Genomic DNA, 20171 nt, shown 5'->3' on the forward strand with positions numbered 1-20171 from the left:
TCTTAGTTTGTTCTTCATTGCTGTGACAAAACACTCTGACCAGTACCAACTTGGGGAGGAAAGGGTTTATTTGTCTTACATCTCCCAGGTCGCACACAGTTCATCAGGGAGCCCAAGGTGGGAACTCAGGGCAGGAACCTGGAGGCAGGAGCTGGAGCACAGGCCATGGAGGAACGCTGCTTACAGCTTGCTCCCCTGGCCCCTACTCAGCCTGCTTTCTTATGCAACACAGGCCCACCTGCCCAGGGGTGGCACCACCCACAGTGGGCTGGGCCCTCCCACATCACTCATCAAGAAGATGCCCCTCAGACATGGCCACAGGCCAGTCCAATAGAGGAAATTCCCCGATTGAGGCTCCCTCAACCCAGGTGTGTCAAGTTGACACTAAAGCTATCCAGCACATCTTCCTTTGCCTCTGACCTCTAAGGGTGCATGTTATATGTCTGTGGCCCCATCTCAAAATTCATTTAACCACATATACACTGCTTTTTCTTGCCTTGTAGGGTAGCATTCATAGATCACAGTGATTAGGGTGTAGACATCTTTTGGAAGACCATGATTCAGTCTACTGGACAGAAAAACTTTCTCTGGGTACATAGGAAAGTTTTTGCCTATTTCATAACCCTTTTTTTCTCTAATCATTTCTTTAATTTTCAAGGTGTGATATGTAAAGAGAAGATTAAAATTCCTTAAACTTCTGAGTCTAATAATTTGGTGATTAGGCCAGTAGGGACAAACAGAAGTCTAAAGTGGTATAATCAGGTTGCTGAACGTGGCAGGGTCAGCAGTGGATGAAGGAGCAAAGCGACACACTCTAACTCAGTGAAGTCAGGCTTTGCACATCCTTAGTATGTGACTATCCCAAGAATATCGAGAAGAGTTCAGAGCATCAGAAGACACCATTGGATCAAGGAGTTTACAATCTAACAATTCTCTTTGCTCTAAACAGTTAAATGAAGAAAAAACATGATAGAGCAGCCTAGATTTTCCATAATGCCCTACTTTGGAACAGATTATGAGAATCCAAGCTAAGACCAGCACAAAATAAGCTGGCTGCTCCCCTACTGTAGTTATGTAATTCCTACCAGGACTGAGGAATTGGGGCCATGTCTCTGCAGATGAAAATATGATTTTTATGCATATGTTCTACAGAAAATGAGAATATGTCAGTATTTCATAACTGTAAAAGCTAGAATGGAATACCATTTAGGCAGGAAAAAAACGTGGACTTACACATTTGCAGTGTGAATGGGTTCTAACAGCATACCGCATCATGTTAGAAAAAGACAAACATTTTAATTTTCTTTCCCTTTAGATGAGAAAAGTATCTTTATCTTCTCTGAGATAGAAAACTTAAGTCTCATGTAGCAAGGACTGCCATGAAGCTGAATTATTCTGAAGAGTGTGCCAGCAAGAAATGTATAAATTTTGATAGGGTGGGCTTAGTGGTGCACATCTTTAATTCCAGCACTGAGGAGGCAGAGGCAGGTGGATCTCTATGAGTTCAAGGTCAATCTGGTCTAAATAGTGAATTCTAGGCCAACCAGAGCTACACAGTGAGATCCTGTCTCGAAAAAGAAGAAAAAAGCCCCCCCCTCCAGCCTTGGGCCTAGGCCCACTCCTCTTTCTGCCTCAGATTGGCCCGTTGTGTCCTGATCCCCTGCACCTGTACTAGCTCAATTTGCCAGTTTAGTCTGTTAGACTCTCCACAGGCTGTCCCCACCCCCATCTCGCCCTTGGCTTCCCTCTTGATCTGCCTATCACAGACCTGCGCATTACCCAGCTAAGAAATGGAAACAACCTAAAGCCAGCATGGTGGTACACGCTTTAGTCCTAGCACTTGGGAGTCAGAAGCAGGCAGATCTCTGTGAGTTCAAGGCCAGCCTGGTCTCCCTAGTGAGTACAGGTCAGCTGTGGCTACAGGGAGACCCTGTCTCGAAAAGACCAAAAAAAAAAAAAAAAAAAAAAAAAAAAAAAAAAAAAGAAGAAGAAGAAGAAAAGAAATGGAAAAAACCTAAAGGTCTCTCAACTTGCCAGTTGCTAATGAAAACACACAACAGAGTTCTACTTTGGTAAGAAAAGATGAAATCATGAAATTTGCAGGTAAATGGAACTAGGAACTTATTCCAAGTGAAGTAACATAGGCTCGTAAAAATAAAAGGACGTATGTCCTCTTTTGTGGCTCTTAGCATCAGTCCCTTATATGTGAGTATATATTCTGATATAACAGCAAAAGCAGGACAATGGAAAGGAACCAGGGAGGTAAAGGGCAAGAAAGGGCCTGAGAGAAGGGGATAGTAGGAAACAGTAGGAAACAGACATTACCAAGTGGGAAATGGGGTAAGCAGGGGTATTCAACTGGGAAGAAATGAGGGAAAGACATATGAGGAATCATGGGGGTGCAAGGGAAGAAGGAACTCAAGAGAAGGAGGATAATAGGAGACAGGTGTTATCAAGGGGAAAATGGAGGCACTTTAACTGGGGAGGGAGAAAGGAGGGTTAGACAGGGAGAGAGAAGAGATAAAGTTTAGGTGGTGTGAAAAGCCAGAGGGAAAAATATTAATTTTTTAAAAAAAAACCCTGAAAAATACACATACACTATCTGAACATGAGTGCATGTGTATTCCTGAAGATTATTTATCAAGAAACAGTACCAGACAAGAGAGCCTCCCTTTGAGTTCTTGGTCAGGGTAATCTAAGAGATTCCAAAAATAGCACAGACCACTGCCACAGCCCTTTATTAACTTTATTACCTCTGAGAACTTGAAGGTAAGACCCTATTCCTGAAGACAGGACATACTTTGGACAGGACTTGGAGCAATAGAGCTGGAACTGACTTGGAAGCCTCCTCCCTGAAGACTAGCTCTCATAGTTCCTGAGGACACTGTCCAAGCTGCTAAGGGAGAAAATGAATCAATGATACAACCCAACTGTAAAAACTAATAACCACAATGACTGGCACAGAAAACTATCTCTATTGGTGCAGTAGTGATACTTTTATCTAGGGGGTAAGCAACAGCTATCTATTGGACTTAAAGCCCTCTCAGTGGGAGTGAACTCATGGGTGACACTGTAAGCATAGCCAAATACACATGGCTGGAAAGGTCATAGATCCTAGAGAAAACCGTATCTCTGTCATATCTCAAGACAAATGAAATTTTTTACTGTACACTAAATATGGAGCCTTATATTTACAGACAAGTATACTATACACCATTCATGAAAGAAGCTTCTTTTTGCAACAGATGGAGGCTATTGTAGAGTTCCACAACTGGTCACACACAGAGAATATATGTTTGAGAGATGCTCAACTCTAAGTGACACATCTACAGTGGATCCTCTACACCTAAGGCTCATGGATAACATAAGCAGAACAGGAAGTAGAATACTAATACATCCCTCAACTCTCACTAGCAAAGCCTTCCTAATACAACAGAGTGCGATGCAGACTAAGGCCACAACTGGCCAAGTTCAGCGAATAAGAGACTGCAGAGTACAGGTTCCTGGATAGGACTCCTATATTAAAGCTCATCTACCCATGGCTCATGGACCATTTTGGAAGAGGGGCTGGAAAGATTGTAAGAGCCAGGCTTGGTGCATGAACATAAGAAAACAGAGGCTTTCAGACCTCTGGGACCTTGCATAAGAACTTGCAACAATGGTGACAGCATGTATAAGACCCATGCTGACTCAGTCAGACAAAAACCCAGCATAGTGCCGGGGAAATGGGCAGCAGGCCCTAACCTTAGCTGAGGAACTATTGGCAACTGATTATTATGGGATGAGGGACAGTAGATATTCTTTAAAGGAGTGACTCTAGATAGGCCAACTAGACTCCAGTGGGTGAACTTATACCCAGGGACATCTGAGTACAAATGCTTGATTGGATAGGCCTTAACATATATGACAGAATACATGAAATCTGATAGGGGGGCTATGGGTGGGGGAGAGGGGCCTCATAACCCCCCATGTGGGGGTTCAAAATTTGATTAAGATATATGAAATGCACAAAAGCTCAATAAAGGTATACATAAAAACAAAGGAAAAAAGAGAAACAGACCTTTATGATTTTCAGTCCAACAAATGTATGGCATCTCGACTATGTACAATGCCTCCAGAGAATAAAGATGAGAAAGAAATGGTGCCTGTCTCCATGGAATGAGCTTCTGTTTCTTACCAGTAGTAGTCAGAGTATAAGACTGAAAAGGGTACATGTCACAGATGCCTACAAAATTCCAGGTTTCCAGATACCTTATGGTACACATGAGGAAATGGGATCTGAAGACTATGTGGCTTTAGGACATTTGAAGTATCTGCCACTGGGGGAAAAATCTAGCAGAAATGTATGGGCTGAAGAGCTGGCTCAGTGGGTAAAGGCATTTGCCTCCAAGCCTGACAATGAGTATGATCCTCAGGACCCATATGGTGGAAGGAGAGAACTGACTCCTAAAAGTTGTCCTCTGACTTCCACACCCACGCCATGGCACAGACAACCCCTCCCAAATAAATAAATGTAATGTTTAAAAATAAAGATGAGCTGGGCGTGATGGCACACAACTTTAATCCCAGCACTCAGGAGGCAGAAGCAAGCCGATCTCTGTGAGTTCAAGGCCAGCCTGGTCTCCATAGTGAATCCAGGCCAGCTAGGGCTACAGGGAGACCCTGTCTCAAAAAGACCAAAAAGTAAAAAATAAAGAAGAAGCCAGACATGGTGATGTGTTTAATTCCAGCACTCAGGAGACAGGGGCAGGCAACTGTCTGTTTGAGGCCAGCCTGCTGGTCTGCATAGTGAGACCCCAACTCAAAAAAAAAGGAAAAAGAAGCAGCTCTTAGAGGCTTGGAGATGGGGCAGGTAAAATATCTGCTGTGCAAGCATGAGGACCTGATTTTGGATCCCCAGCACTGACATAAAACAAACAAAAACCATGTGGCTGTGTACATCTGTAATCTCAGAACTGGGGGACATTGACAGGTGGATTTCAGGGGCTCACTGACCAACCAGCCTAACCAAAATGATGAGCTTCAGGTTTAGTAAAAGACCCTGTCTAAAAAAAAAGAGGCAAGGGAAGGTGGAAAACAAACATTTTATCCCAGCACTCCTGAGGCAGAGGCAGGTGAGAGAGCGAGGTGTGCCTAGTCTACACAGTGAGTTCCAAGCCAGCTGGGACTACAGAGAGACACTGTTTGGAAAAAAAAGAAAGGAAAGCAATAGGGGAAAACACCCAAGATCGACCTCTGGCCTCTACAGAGGCACGCCTGGATGTGTGCACCTGAACACACACAGCATTCGCCACACACACAAATACAAACTAATCTAGGAAGATTAGCAAACGTTCTGATAGGAAAATGGAAAGAGAGAAAAGAAGTTGGAAGTGGTTAAATGAGATCCCTTTTTGCTATGTGTGTGCAATACCTGCAGAGGCCAGAAGAGGGCATTGGATTCCCTGAAACTGAAGTTACAGATGATTGTAAGCCCTCCTGTGAGTCCTGGGAAGCCAACCCAGGTCCTCTGCAAGAACAGCCAGTTCTCTTAACATCTGAGCCATCTCTCCAGCCCCTTCAGCGGAACTTTTATATATTGTCCTGCATTAGCCATTAAGGTTCTGCTAGAAGAGGTAGTGACATCTTTTTATTTATTTTTCCTTTTTTTTATTGTGTTTATTTTTGTATTGTGTATATGTGTGTTTTGCCTGCATGCAAAGTGCACCAAGTGCTTGCAATGCCTTTGGAAACCAGAAGAGGGTATCAGGGTACCTGGAACTGGAGTTAGAGACAGTTGTTAGCAGTCATGTGGATGCTGGGAACTGAACCTGGGTCCTTTACTAGAGCAGCCAGTGCTCTTTACCTCTGAGCCATGTCTCCAGTCCCAAGTGGTGGTGGCAGCTTTAAGAATGAGTCAAAATGTTCAAAATGCTGTGATGGCCCATGCTTGTAATGACACTTGGCAGGATGTGGAGGTCAGACTGGGCTACATGAGACACTGTCTCAAAAAAAAAAAAAAAAAGTTGAAAAACGTGAATAACCATCTATCATTTTTTACCTTTCACTTCTTTTACCTCCCCGGGTTCTTTCCTCCCCTTTTCTTCCCTTCCCTTCCCCTTCTTCAAACCACATAATAGGACTGTTGTGGTTTGGGTGTGTCTTCTGGTTCATTTGTTGGAAGTTTGGTCCTCAGTAGGGCCACCCTGGAAGGTGTGGAACTTTAAGAGGTGGAGTTTAGGGCATTGTTAGTAGATCATCAGAGGTGTTGCCCTCAGAAGGGATTAGTGAGTTTGTTTTCCAGAGAATGTGTTGCTGTTATAAAAGGGCAAGGCCAGCTGGTCCCCGCCGCCTGGCTTCTCTCTCTGTGCTGTAGTCCTGCCATGATGCCATCTGCTGCAGTGTGATATCGCCAAGGAAGTCCTCACCGGAGGCCATTCAGTCTTGGAGTTTCAAGCTCCTAAACTGTGAGTTAGTTAAATCTCTTATATCCATAAAGTGTCCAGCTTCACTTGTTTTGTTATATTGATAGAAAGGAGACTGATACAGGAGCCAAGCAAGGTGGGTGTTAGTGGTGGAGGATTCGAAGCCATGGTTGCCTACAGTTTGAGTAGGCAGTTGGTTTGGTACAGGAGGCAAAGGCTAAGAGGAATGAGGATTCTGTGCAGAGAGTGGCCTGACAGGGATGGAGAAGGCATTCCCACAAGAAAGGGACACCAGTGGAATATTCTGAGTCAAGAGAGAATGGAGTCCCTTCAGAGAGACAGCCTTGTGCCAGGTGTTGGAACCCAAGTAGGGTCATATGGGCCAGAGGTAGGGGGGGAGGAAGAGAGGAAGCCTAGAACTGGTGCATTGATCAGGCTGCCCCAGCAGACTCAGGGCACTGGGCATAAGCAGGAAGCAGACAGATGCATCTACAGAGAGCACCAGCAGTGCAGTGAAGAGGAAGATTGCACTGATCATGGGAGACAGTACAGGGACAGAAGGAGACTGTCTTTCCTACCCAGAGTCACTCACTCAGCACTTCTGACCCTAGATTCCTTGGGATACAAGCTGGGCATCCTACCATTCAATTCTGACATGATCTACCTAGAAGAAGCGGAATCCATGAACTGAGGGCATACTCCCACAAGGCTGCTCCCACTTCACAAGCCAGTTCCAGGCCTGCCTCTGACCCAGGCCATAAAACCTTTAAAACAACCCCTTCTCCTTGGGTTTGCTTAGTTTAAAGCGGTGGCTCACATACTCAGGGAAACACTTAGGTTCACCCATTTATTATAAAGCCTAACACTAGAGATACAATTAACAGCTAGGTGAGAAATGGGAGGGAGCACAGGGCTTCAGTGCCTGTCTATGAGTGCCCCTCCCTGTCCCCCATGGTCAGCTACCTGGAAGCTCTCCAAACATTGTCCTTGGGAGGTTTTAATGGAGGTTCATTAGGAAGCATGATTGATTATCTCACTCCTCACTCGTGGTCAGCTCCACCTTCAGTTGCTCTCCCCCCCTCCAATCACATGGCTGGTTCCTCTGGCCACCAGCCCCATCGTGAGGCTATCCAGGAACATGTCAAGGGTTGCCTCATTACAGCAGATGATGCCCTGTCTTAGGAAATTCCAAGGATTTAGGGCCCCTGGGTTAGATGTGCCAGTAACTCAGGAAATTACACAGGTCTCAGGAGCTCTGAGTCAGGAACTAGGGTTGATGACCACATATTAGAACAAAAGATTCTCCAAGCAGCTCTGTTACTCAGGAAATTACAGAGGTTTATGGATTTCTATTTAGGAGCCATGGCCAAAGGCCAAATATATTTTACAGTATCACAGACAGTCTTGAGACGTTGTTTATACACAGAATGACTGATTAGGTAAGTCATGGGGCCAGGCTTCTTATTGGTAGATAGGGTCGTTACATACACAGAAAATGAGATAGAAAATAGTCAGGGTTGGGCTAGGACTGGAGGGAACAGTGGTCTTGTTATCTTGGATATACATAGATGGGTATAAAATAAATATAGCTGTAAATATACATTTGTATTTATACCTACACACATACATGTGTACATTTCATATATTCCCTAGCTGTAACCATCAAAGGGGCCAGAGAACAGTAACAATAGCAAAGAACACATTTAAGGACCAGATCTTGGTTTCCGAAGGAACCGGGAATCCTTGGAAAATGGCTGATGGAAGGACTAAAGTCTGGAAGATGCCAAACAAGCTTTGGATAGCTTGCATACTGAGGAATAAGTACAAAAGAAATAATGAAGATCAGTTAAAAGGTTAAAGAATACAACTTGCAGAGCCAATAGTAGAAACAATGGGAAATTAAAATGAAGTAATGGACTGTAACCCCTGTTGAATGAGACAGGAGTCCACTAGCCAGTGCAGATCTGAACAAATGCGTGAATACACCCAATGTCGGATGAAGAGAAGGATATTTATATAGCTTTAATGTATGTCCCCACAAAACAATTACAAAGGAAAAAACAGTAATTTTACAGTGGGAAAGCCTGGCGAATGCCACTTAATCAAGTGCTCACACCCATATTAAAGATGGGACATTATGTGTTGTGTCACCCAATAGGATACAGTGAGAGGCATGCATTGTGGCTTCTCTGATAGTTTGCCCAAAGGTGCATGACCCTATATAAGCCTAAATTCTGCATTCTATAAAACTAAGCTGCCTCTGGTCTTGAAAACTGTTGTGTCATGAATGTCAAAGGAGAACCACATACAGTAGTGCACATCTGGGGCACCTGGAAAGAACAGAATTGAGACCAGCCTGGATGGGTTGCATATGTGAGACCCTGTGTATATGTCAGATGATAGATAGATGATAGATGATAGATAGATAGATAGATAGATAGATAGATAGATAGATAGATAGATAGATAGACTAAGGAACTCAGTATTGGAAGACTGGAGGTACTGGTGGGATGCTCATCGGGTAAAGATGCTTGCTATGCAAGCCTGGCCACCTGAGTGCAGTCCACAGAACCTGCATGAAGATGGAAGGAGAGAACAGACTCCACAAAGTTGTCCTCCGACCTCCATAGGCATGCTATGGCACAGACACAGACACACACACACACACACACACACACACACACACACACACACTAAGTAAAACTGAAAAAAAAGGCTAGATTCTTGATAGGTAAATGTGATTTCTGAAAGGATCTTTTCACTATAAAAAGGATGTTATTGGGGCTGGGAAGATAGCTTAGTCTGTAAAGTAATTGCCTTGCAAACATGAAGATCTGAGTTTGATCCCCAGAACCCAAGTGAAAAAACAAATAAACAAAGCCAGGCCTGGTGGTGGTGTGCCCTTGTTATCTCAGAGCTGGGGAGGTGGAGACTCTGAGGCTCTCTGTTCAGTCAGCCTAGTCTATTTGGAGAGGTCTAGGCCAGTGAGAGACCCTGTCTCAAAATAAGGTGACACCTGAGTCTGTCTACTGATCTGTATACACAGACACACACACTTATAAAACCATGCACACATGTGCATGCACACCCACACACATGAACACACAAACACAAAGGATACTATTGTAATCATTGACCCTTTCAGTGGAGTCTGGAGATCATAGCGTAACTTGCTAATGTTAAATTCCTGATTTAGATGATTCTTCTGGAATGCTCTAAATGAATGTTTTCAGTAGAGAGAACACTCTAGTACTGGAGGGCCTCAGGGCATCTTCACAGTTTTGATCCTACAGGAAGAAGCTTCTGAGTCAGTTTAGCTAGCATCCAGGATGTTTATTAGGAAGTGCCTTCAAAATTGACACCTGTGGAGGGGAAGAGGAGGAAGCAAGCTTAGAGGAGGGACATGCAAGCTGTTCCTTAGGAAGGCCAGTAGCCTTCACTCACCCAGTGAGGACCTCTAGAACCACTGTGCTATTTACTGTTGCCCCAAACCAGTCTGAAAGGGCTGGGCTTTATTGTGTTTGTGTGCATGTTTGTGTGTATGAGTGCACATGTGTGTGTAAATGCACATGTGTGTGTATGTGTGTGTGTGTGTGTGTGTGTGTGTGTACATGCATATGGAGGCTAGAGGACAACCTCAGGTGTCCTTTAGGAACTGTCTACCTTGCTTTTTGAGACAGGGTCTCTCCTTGACTTGGAAGTCACCAAGCAGGCTAGTCTGATTGGCCAGGGATTCCCAGGGATCTTCCTGTCTCCACCTCCCCAGTGCTGGAATTACAAGCATGTGCCACCTCGCTTGGCTTTTTAGCTGGGCTCTGAGGCTCAAACTCAGGTCTGCATGCTTGCAAGGCAGTCACTTTACTGACTGAGCTGTCTCCCCAGGCCTAGGCCTGGGCTTTAGAACCACACTTTGCTGAAGAGATGGTTCAGTGGTCAAGAGCTCTTACTGCTCTTGCAGAGAATCAGAATTCAGTTCTCAGTACCCATGTGGTTCATACCCTGTGTAACTCAGTTCCAGGAAATCTGAATTCTCTTCTGGCTGGGGTGGAGGGTACCCCTGGCATGAATACGATACACAAAAACTCATGAAGGCACATACACATATGCATAAAAGTAATAAATAGAACCACATCTTGATTAGATATTGGATATGGAGTGTCCTGATCTTCCTGATGAGACTGTCCCACTTGACTTTGGATACTAGAAACCCAAAGTGCCCAGGCAGCAGCTCTTGTTAGTAATTCAAAGGGACTTCTGCCTATTGCCTGCTGGACACTGTCCTATTTTAGCAACCAGGTCCACTAACCTTGAAGAGCCAGAAAGTGGGAGTTGAAATGCACATTCTTTCTCTGGGATCCAGGGGAGTGATAGCAAAGCAGTATTACCCTTGCTTCCACAGTTTGCTTCCTTGGGTCCATGGATTCTCCCTGCTGGGGGCATAGCACCATAAAAGTTTTTCCTCTGTACTTAATGTAACCTGGAAGATAGCATTCCCTGCTGAACATGGCACCCAAGCAGGCACAGATACAACTTGTAGGGGTGCTGTCAGCTATATAGACAGGAGATAGCGGGGTCAGGGATCTACCCTCACATCCTTGTTGCAAGCTGAATCCCCAGGTCTGATGCAATGCTTTGTGAGATTCTCTGCTGATGGAATATTCCAGAACCCCAGGGTGATGCCTGAGAATGAGACACTCAAACACTCACCCAGAATACTTGTCCATTCCTGTCACAATGAATCACTCAGCCTTTTAGGGTAAAAGGATTCTGAAGTAGCCAGCTTGACACCAGATGGTTTCTTGGAGGTGCAATGCCATACCCAAAGCCCCACACTGGTCTCTCTTGCTGGCAAGTTGGACATTGGTAGTAACAATTGGTAGTTAGCTTTGGTGAGTGAGAACCCATAGAGACCCAGAAGAACCTTAGTCTTCACACGGCCACTTGGCTCACATACCTGCTTTGCCAGTGAGGGTGTGGTCAGTGACAAAGGCTGACTCACCCAGCTCGTCACTTTATCTGAGGGATTTATATTTGCCATTTTGCTATTTCTTGTGTCATTTTTTTTCTCCTCTATTCCTCCATTAGTCCCTCCTTTTGTGTTAAAAAGGTATTTTCAAACTGAGTGTGTTAACACACATCTATAATTTCAAAATTTAGGAGGAGGTGGATATGCAGGAGGATCAGGAGTTCAAGATCAGCCTTAGTTACATAGCCAGCCTGGGCTATTGAGATTGTCTTAATAACAAAAGTGAACAAGAAGATACTTTCAACATACCCTTTTAATTCCGTCATTTAATGCCTGTGTTGAAGGTGGTCTGTCCTGCCAGTGGTGAGCTGGGCAGCTCCAAACCCTGTCTGATCTCTAACTTTTCAAACCTCTCTTGGCTCCAACTGCAGCAGTTTGGGTTTTTCAGGAAGCAGGCTGAGACAGACTTTAGTGCTCAGGATACTTATTAGGGAGAGCTGTTGGGATGAACATCTGTGGATGGGAGGGGAAGGAAATGGGACTGGGCAGAGGGAGGAGCTGCTTTGAGATGCAGGCTGATGGCCTGAGCTAACCCCAATAGGGAGCTCTTAAACAGAAAATCTCCATTTTGCTCTGCACAGGCCTGAAGTCCCCAGCTTTTCCTATTTTTTGTTTTGACCGTCAATGGATTTGGGCCACTGAGGAAAGGTGTATCTCTTTGGGCAAGGTTGCTTTCTCTACAGACCAGGCAAACCCTAAAGGAAATGATTTGTGACAGCCATGTACCAACCACAGTCCCCACAGCTGAGCACCAAGTCCTTTCTCAGAGGCGGAGCTGGTCAATTTTATCTCAATGTCCACCACAGAGGTCATATTAGCAACTTACTCTCTAATCTAATCTAATTCAGCATATTAGGCTGCAAGTGAAGCTAAGTGCAGCACTTGCCTGAAACCCTGGGTTCTGCCTCAATACAGAAAAAAAAATCATTATGATATGTGTGCACATGTTTTTCTTTTATAGTAATATGGGTTGAACCCAGGGCCTCTCACTTGCTTGGCAAGTGCTCCACAAGCTAGCCATATCCCTAGCCCAACTGTAAGAATGATTGAAGAAAAATCTCAAAGAGCCTCCCATGGCTGATGTTGAAAAGACAAAAACCTATTTGAGTTCATGAAATATGGATTCCTGGGAGAGTCAGTGGGAAATAAGACTGAAACCGAGCTGGGTTTCATCCTTGCCGAGGCAAGAGAATGTCTAAGTCTTCAGAATGATGGGGCAAGAATGAGAAGCACTGATGCTGGAGAGAGGGCTCAGGTGTTAAGAGCACTGGCTGCTCCTGCAGAGGAGGAGCTGGGTTTGATTCCCAGCACCCACATGACAGCTACAGCCACACATAACTCCAGTTCCAGAGGATCCAATGCCCTCTTCTGGCCTCTGAGGGCACCAGGCATGCGCTGCACATACAGACATGCAGGCAAAACACATAAAATAAAAAATAAATTTTAAAAACGAATCACCGATTTTACTACAGCCAGATGTGCCTTCAGGTGTGCCTCACCTCTGAGCATGTCGGTCTGTTTTGGGTTTCCAGGAAGAGTTATTGTTTTGGGGCTGAGGCATAGCTTAGTGGTAGAGTACTTGCCAACCTTGAGTGAGGCCCCGAGTTCATACCCAGCACCACAAAGAGTGTTTCCACCAGGCCTGGAGACATAGACCTGTAATCTCAATTATTCTGCAGGCTGAAGAAGGATAAATCACAAATTCAAGGCCTGACTGGGCCACAGGGTGCGTTCAAGGCTGGGCTGGACAACTTAATGAAAGTCTATTTCAAAATGAAAAGAAAACTAAGTACCAAGCAAGCTGAAGATAAAGCTCAGTTGGTAGCTCCCTTGTTTGGCACCCACAGTTACTGTTTCCCAGCCAGGTGTGCTGATTACAACACACCGGTAATCCCAGTACTTGGAAGGCTGATGCAGGAGGGTCTGAAGTTCAAGACTAGCCTGGACACATAGTAAAACCCTGTCTATAGAAACCACCATCACCTCTGCTGCCAAAAAGTAAAAATAAAAATGACTGTTTCCTGTCTTCTTCCCTTTGTTTCTTTCCCTCCTTGGCCCTTATGGAACTTGGAATGTGGAGATGAGTCTTCCCTCAGCTTCCCCACACTGGGGTGATGACTATTTTTAGGAATAATCTGAGTCACAAAGGGAGGAGGAAAAGAACCATTTTATTTTCTTCCTTTCCTTTCTTTCATGCCCAGCTGTACAGCTAAATCATTTTATAAACATTTCCTTTCCTCTTTTCCCCCAAGAATATTTTGCCTTGTGCTTAGGGAGTGGTAAACCTTCAGCCAGGTGTCTAAAAGTAGAAGACATTTTTTTCATTGCTTGAATGGACCTCAGGCTAAATGATGAGAGCATGAAAATATGCTTTTGTATAGGTGAATAAATTCATGATGTGCTGGATGTTGGGAATGGAGAGGTTGCCAGTCACCCAATGGTGGCCATCTCCCAGTATTTCTCAGCTGTAGTCCTCTGGACCTCCACCTCTCCTGGCCGAGCAGAAGGCACACCTGTTCTCTTTGGCCTTTGTTCCTGAGAGACCTGCTTGAGTATATGTCAGGCTGATATTTTAATTAATTAATTAATTTATTAATTTATTTATTTATTATTTTGGTCTTTTTGAGACAGGGTCTCCCTGTAACCCCAGCTGTCCTGGAACTCACTATGTAGACCAGGCTGGCCTTGAACTCACAGAGATCTGCCTGCCTCTGCCTCTCAAGTGCTGGGATTAAAGGCGTGTGCCACCACACCAGGCAAGGCTGATATTTTATTACATTTCTTTGATAAATAAATAAGCCAAAGGTTTCAATCAGTTGATACATTAAACATTGAAAACAACAATTTTCCAACTAAGTTACCCAGAAAATGGGGAGAAAGTTATTTTGTTATTTTTCCCCCAATGCTGAGGATCAAACCCATGCCCTGTGCATGGTAGGCAAGTGCTCTGCCACTGAGCTGAATCCCCAGCTGGGGAAAATGTTCTCCCTTAGAGAAGGCAGGCAGGCACTCACAGAATAAGTATTGAATTAATATGCAGAAAGTAGAGATCTGGCAACTTCAGGAAACCATGGTGGAAACAAACAGGCTTCTAGCCTGAGACTTGAACATCCCTGTGTGTGTCCCTTCCATGTTTCCAGAGCACTCTCCACGCGGTAGCTCACGATAGTCTTAGAACGACTCTGTGAGGGAAAGGAGGCAGGTATTACTTATACCATCCTAAAATGAGATTAAATGACTTGCCTGGAGTCAAACAATTAATGACAGAAGTGGGGCTGGTCCCTGGGTTTTCTGATGGCTGTTGGTGTCAGGACACCAGATGGACACCAGCAACTTCTGGGGATTTCAGAGCAGAGCTCTTGTGCATTATGGCTAAAGGACAGGAGACTTTCAGGGACTGTCTGAAAGTGTGCTCATGTAGAAGGCTGCTGGGCTGAAAGGGCCTTAAGCTCTCCAGCACAGTAAAACTCCAAGATGATAGATCTAAACTGAAGAAGAAACGATAAATTGCACAAAGCCATGGGAGTGGACAGGAGTACACAAAGTGAGTTTCATTCTGTACTGATTTGGAATAATGCGTTCTGCATTTGGTGCTCTTACTGTGGAAGTGCACTCAAACAAGATGACCTGGGAGCCATGATTTATTCCAAGAAAGAGAACCATGAGTTAATGTTGACTGTTTGTGACAGTCACGTAACAACCAAGTACTGGGCTTCTTAGCTAAGATTGCAGGAAACAGATCTGAAAGTATCATTTTGCCCAACAGTGTTGAAGCATTACCTGGAATTACGTGTTTAATTCTTCCTGGAAACCTTAAAATAGGGTCTAACAGATTTACCAGGTCATAACTAGGTAGATACCTGTTAGTTGAACGGGAAGTGTTCCTAAGGCTCATGTGTTGAAAGCTGTTAGAAGGTGATTAGATCATGAGATTCCACAGATTTTCCCAGAGATGGAATCATAATTTGATGGCACTACCAGGAATTGCTAGACATTTTAAAAGGTGGGGCCTTTTTGGAGGAAGTAGGCCATGGGGAGGGGGGTCACTGCAAGGATCTGTCTTGTCTCTGACTCCTTGCACTCTCTTTGCTTCCTGGCAGTGTGAGGTGAACAGCTTCCTCTATCCTGTGTTCCCACCACCATGAGGTTCTGTCTTTCACAGCCCCACAGCAGGAGCTGGCTGATCATGAAGCCTCAGAAACCATGAGCCAATTAAAATTTCTCCTTTTACATGATTTGTTACAACCAAGAGAAAACTAAGGACTGGCAAGATGGCTTAGCAGTACAGGTACTGACTGCTGCCAAGTCCAGCAACCTGAGTTCAATCCCTAGGGATCCACATGACGGAAGGAGAGAACTGACTCTTGAAAGTTGTCCTCTGACCTCTACACTTGAGCTGTGATAAGAATGCCCACCCCTGCACTAAATAAATAAATACATGTGATTTTTTTTTTGAGACAGGATCTTATTATGTAGTTCCAGCTGGCCTGAAACTTAGTATATAGACCAGGCTGGCCTCAATCTCACAGAGATCTACCTGTCTCTGCCTCCTGAATACAGGAATTAAGGCCTGACTCAATGAGTAGAATATTTTTTAAAGCAAAGAGGAAAATTGCTTTTTTTTTTTTTTTGGTTTCCTTTTTCTTTTCTTTTAGACAAGATCTCCCTTAGGCCCAGCTGGCCTAGAACTCACTATGTAGGACACAGGCATCCACGTTTTCTCCATACCTAAGCCATCACATCACACAGGGCCCCACTCTCAGAAGGGCCACATGCTTGGCTTAATGCTCTGCCATCTTGACTTTCCTTATCCTGTTTCAAAGTCAGAGACAGTAGAGCATGCGGTGAGCATAGGAGATAGAGACCACGTGTGCACTGCACCTCACTACTCCACCCACTAGATCTTTCTCCACAGCCATGCACACAGACTTCTAAAGATGGAGCCACAGGCATGAGGGTTCCCAGCTGTAAGTCCAAGGGAAGTTTGCTTTCTGTGGTGGAGCAAGAGGGAAGCTGACAGCACCCAGACGCCATGCTTTCATCTACAACCCCACCTTCAAACACCAGAAGAAGCAATGACGCTATGAGACATGAAAGACCCAGATACAGTATCACGGCCTTCCTTGCTTTGCTCCTTCCCTGTGTTAGTCAGTTCCAGTCAGTTCCTTCTTATTCTTCAGTCAGAGACTGTGGTAGAACGTGTCTATCAAGACGTGTATCACTGAGTTTTGTGCAGTTTTTCTGCTACACTAGTAGAAACATATGTAAATATTTGAGCTCTGAGAAATTGTGTCACTTTGGTGAGTCCACGGAGGAGTTAAATGCTTATCTTTGGGGACCAGAAAGATGGCTTGGCAGTTAAGTATGCATATTGTTCTTTCAGCGGACCCAAGTTTGATTTCCAGCACCTACACTGGGCAGCTCACAACTGTTTGTAACTCTAGTTCTAGGGGATCCAATGCCTCTTACCTCCAGGAACACTGCATGCATAAGCACATAACCCAGGCACAGACATACACATAATTAAAAATAATAAAAATAAACAGTTTTTAATGCTTGTATTTGTATTTAAAACTGGTTTTGCTTAAAAAAATCCATAATTTTACTTTTTCTTATTTAGGTTGACATTAACAAATTTCAGTCACTATAATAAAGAAAAGAAAAAGTTTTATATTTTACTACCTTTACCTTTAGTAATATTTCTTTTTCTTTTTTGGAGGCATGGCCTTGAATTTATTATGGAGCTAAGATTGGATGTTGAACTCCTGAACCTACCACCTCTACCTACCCAGTTCTGGGACCACATTTGTCCACACAGTTTAATGTTTCTTTTTCTGCTTTTTGAACAAGGGGCTCCAGAAATTAACCAGTATTGCCAAGAAAGCACCACACACACACACACACACACACACACACACACACACACACACACACATGCACACATGCACACGCAAACACCCCGGCCTGGATTCTCCCCATTCCTGAAGAAAGTTGGTCACAGAAAGACTGGCCACCCAGCTGCATTCCCCTCCCTGCAAGAGACTAGCTCTGCTCTGTGCAGAGCATCTGCCTCCATGCCAGCTGCCCACGCTTGGGGCATGCTTCCTGTAGTAAACACACGGCCTTCATTATTCAGAAGTTAGGAAGTGAAGGAGGAAGGAAGCTGGTTCTGCTGCTGGGCCACATTTTCCCATAGAAATAATGTAGGTCACAGTTCTGTAGTCTCATAGCCAAGCTGAGGACAGGCTAAATGGGCTTCCGAAAGTTAGCCTGAGAACCCAGCTGTTATTTATAACATGATGTCTCTGGGGACAAAAGTTAGAAACCAAGTTTTTAAGAACACATCTCAATCAAAAGCAAAGACTAACTGTCTTCCAAGCTCAGACATGCCAACACCACAGAGACTGGGGTATAAGACTGGGGTAAATACATGTTAATTAAAAGGTAATAACTTCACTCTGTCCCCTGGGAAGAGTCCAGCCCTCCAAAGTCACAACTTAAAGAACTTGATTCCAGTTTCACCCAGGTGGATTGGTCTCTGGCAATCAGTACAGGACAATTGAGCTGGGACTATGCTCTGTTAACCAGATGTAAATCCATTAAGAATGTAGGAATGACTGAGCTGAGTTGGACTAATGATTCAGCCCATCTGCTATTCTCTGTGAGTGTGAACTTGTGGGTTCCATTCATTGTAACTCTGGTGTCAGCACTGGTAGTCTCTCGGTAAGTGTTGAAAATGAAGTATTTATGAATACTACATTTACCTGCTATGTCCCAAACGTCAGAGGAGTGAGTGGAAACTACCACCAAATTTCTACTTCTTTAATCCAGTTTCAAAAGCAACTTTCTCGCTAGGCATGATGGCACATGCCTTCAATTTCAGTACTCGGGAGGCAGAGGCAAGAGAATCTCTATGAGATTGGGGTGGGCATCCACAGGGACACAGTGGTCATCAGGATGGACACATGGGTCTTACCCCTCCTGGACTCACTTTTCTTTAAGGATACAACATGTAGGGCCAAATGCAGACTCCAGAGGTGGGCAGCAGCCCCTGGGAATAGTGACACCTTCAAGGAAGGTTGTACTTGTGGTGGTAACTACTGGGTGGCAAAATATCTGTTAAATAGGAGGAAACGGGCTGGAGAGATGGCTCAGCGGTTAAGAACACTAACTGCTCTTGCAGAGGACCCAGGTTCAATTCCCAGAGCTCACATGGTGGCTCTGACCTGTCCTTAACTCCAGTTCCAGGAGAATCCGAAGCCCTCTTCAGACCTCTGAGGCATTGCATGACACGGGTGCACTCACATACATGCAGGCAATACACTCATACACATAAAATAAAAATAATAAGATATTTTTTTAAATAGGAGGAAATGGATTGTTGCTGGTAGGCCTACAAAATCCAACTTGTGATATGCTTGTTAGCATTTGGAGCACTCTGAGTGACCAATGTAAACACATCTCCAGCCCAAGTTTAGAGTTGCATATAGTGAACACCTTTACCTTTGCCACCCCCCCCCCTTTGCAAAGGGGTTTGGCAGGAACTTGTGTAGTGAAAGCTTCTTTGTCCCCACAATTCAGAATATTTTATCCTGTTCATGGGATTGCAGGGGGAGACTTATGTCTATTCTTTCCTTTTATTTATGGTGGTCATGTGGCAGAGGCCAGGCTGTTTTCAAAAGCCGAGGCTACTTACGTCTTTGTGATCTCAAGAGGTTCAAGTTTCAAATGTGACTATCTCAAGAAATTAGGAGCAGCTGTTCTCAAACTATGGGGTAGTCTTCAGTACAGGAGGAATGTGATGGTGTAAGCCTGTAATCCCGGTACTTGGGAGGCTGAGGCAGGAGGGTTGCCAAGAGTTTGAGGCCAGCATTATTGAGAAAGAGATAGGGGAAAGACCATGGGAGCAGCAGCTTGTTATCCTAGCCATGAGGGAGACTGAGGCAAGAGGATTACGTGTTAAGGCCACAATAGTCAGACCATGTCTCAGAAAAAGTGGGGAAACAGAAAAGGACAAGGGTTCAAACAAGGAAACCTTTGAACTGAATTCCCTCAGGCTGGATGTTGCCAACTTTGTGCTCCTTGTTAAAGCTTGTGTGGAGAGGTGGAAGCTGTTCCTTTTGTACTAACTAGTTGAGTTTTACCATTTCTATACATTTGTCGCCCTTCCAGAAAAATACTAGCTATCAGGTAGATTAATTAAAGGGAGGGGATGCTGTTTTAATTATTGGTTTTGTAAACATTATTCTCATATGTATTTCTTAACATGCAAGTATTTGAATACATAACCAATATTCAAAAATGTACAGATTTTTGTTTCAGAAGTAAATTTTATTATAAGGAAAGCCAGATTTGTTTTGTTTTATGTGTATGAGTGTTATGCCTGCATGTGTGTAAGTGCACCTGTGTTGTGCAGTGCCTGTGGAAGCCAGAAGAGGCCATCAGATTTCCTGAAACTGGAGCTAAGGATGGTTGTTAGCTGCCATGTGCATGCTGGGAATTGAATCTGGGTCCTCTGGAAGAGCAGCCAGTGCTCTTAACCTCTGAGACATCTCTTCAATCCTGTATATGAGTATTTTGCCTGCATTTATGTAGATATCCCTGTGAATGCAATGTCCAAGGAGGCCAGAAGAGGCTGCTGGATCCCCTAGAAATGGAGTTATGGGCAGTTGTTAGCTGCCATGTGGGTACTGGGACCTGGACCGAGGTCCTCTGCAGGAGCAGCCAGTGCTCTTAACCCT

General features: G+C 44.4%; 1 protein-coding gene and 1 long non-coding RNA gene across 4 annotated transcripts in view; one reads left to right on the plus strand and one right to left on the minus strand.

The window, feature by feature from the left end:
• The first annotated feature begins 6279 nt into the window (after window positions 1–6279).
• Mapk6 (mitogen-activated protein kinase 6) overlaps window positions 6280–20171 on the plus strand; it is a 47559-nt gene continuing 33667 nt past the window's right edge. For all 3 annotated transcript variants that reach the window (XM_029561939.1, XM_008829768.2, XM_029561940.1), the window contains exon 1: window positions 6280–6446. The gene's annotated coding sequence lies outside the window, so the exon portion shown is untranslated. The remainder of the gene's footprint in view (window positions 6447–20171) is intronic.
• On the minus strand, window positions 9417–11823 carry LOC115069741. Its single transcript, XR_003848978.1, has 3 exons — window positions 11680–11823; window positions 10711–10834; window positions 9417–9766 (listed from the first exon to the last, which is right to left on the minus strand). It is a non-coding gene; the product is annotated as an uncharacterized LOC115069741 (long non-coding RNA).

This window comes from Nannospalax galili, unplaced genomic scaffold (genome assembly GCF_000622305.1).
Source record: "Nannospalax galili isolate Female #2095 unplaced genomic scaffold, S.galili_v1.0 scaffold213, whole genome shotgun sequence".
Lineage (NCBI taxonomy): Eukaryota > Metazoa > Chordata > Mammalia > Rodentia > Spalacidae > Nannospalax > Nannospalax galili.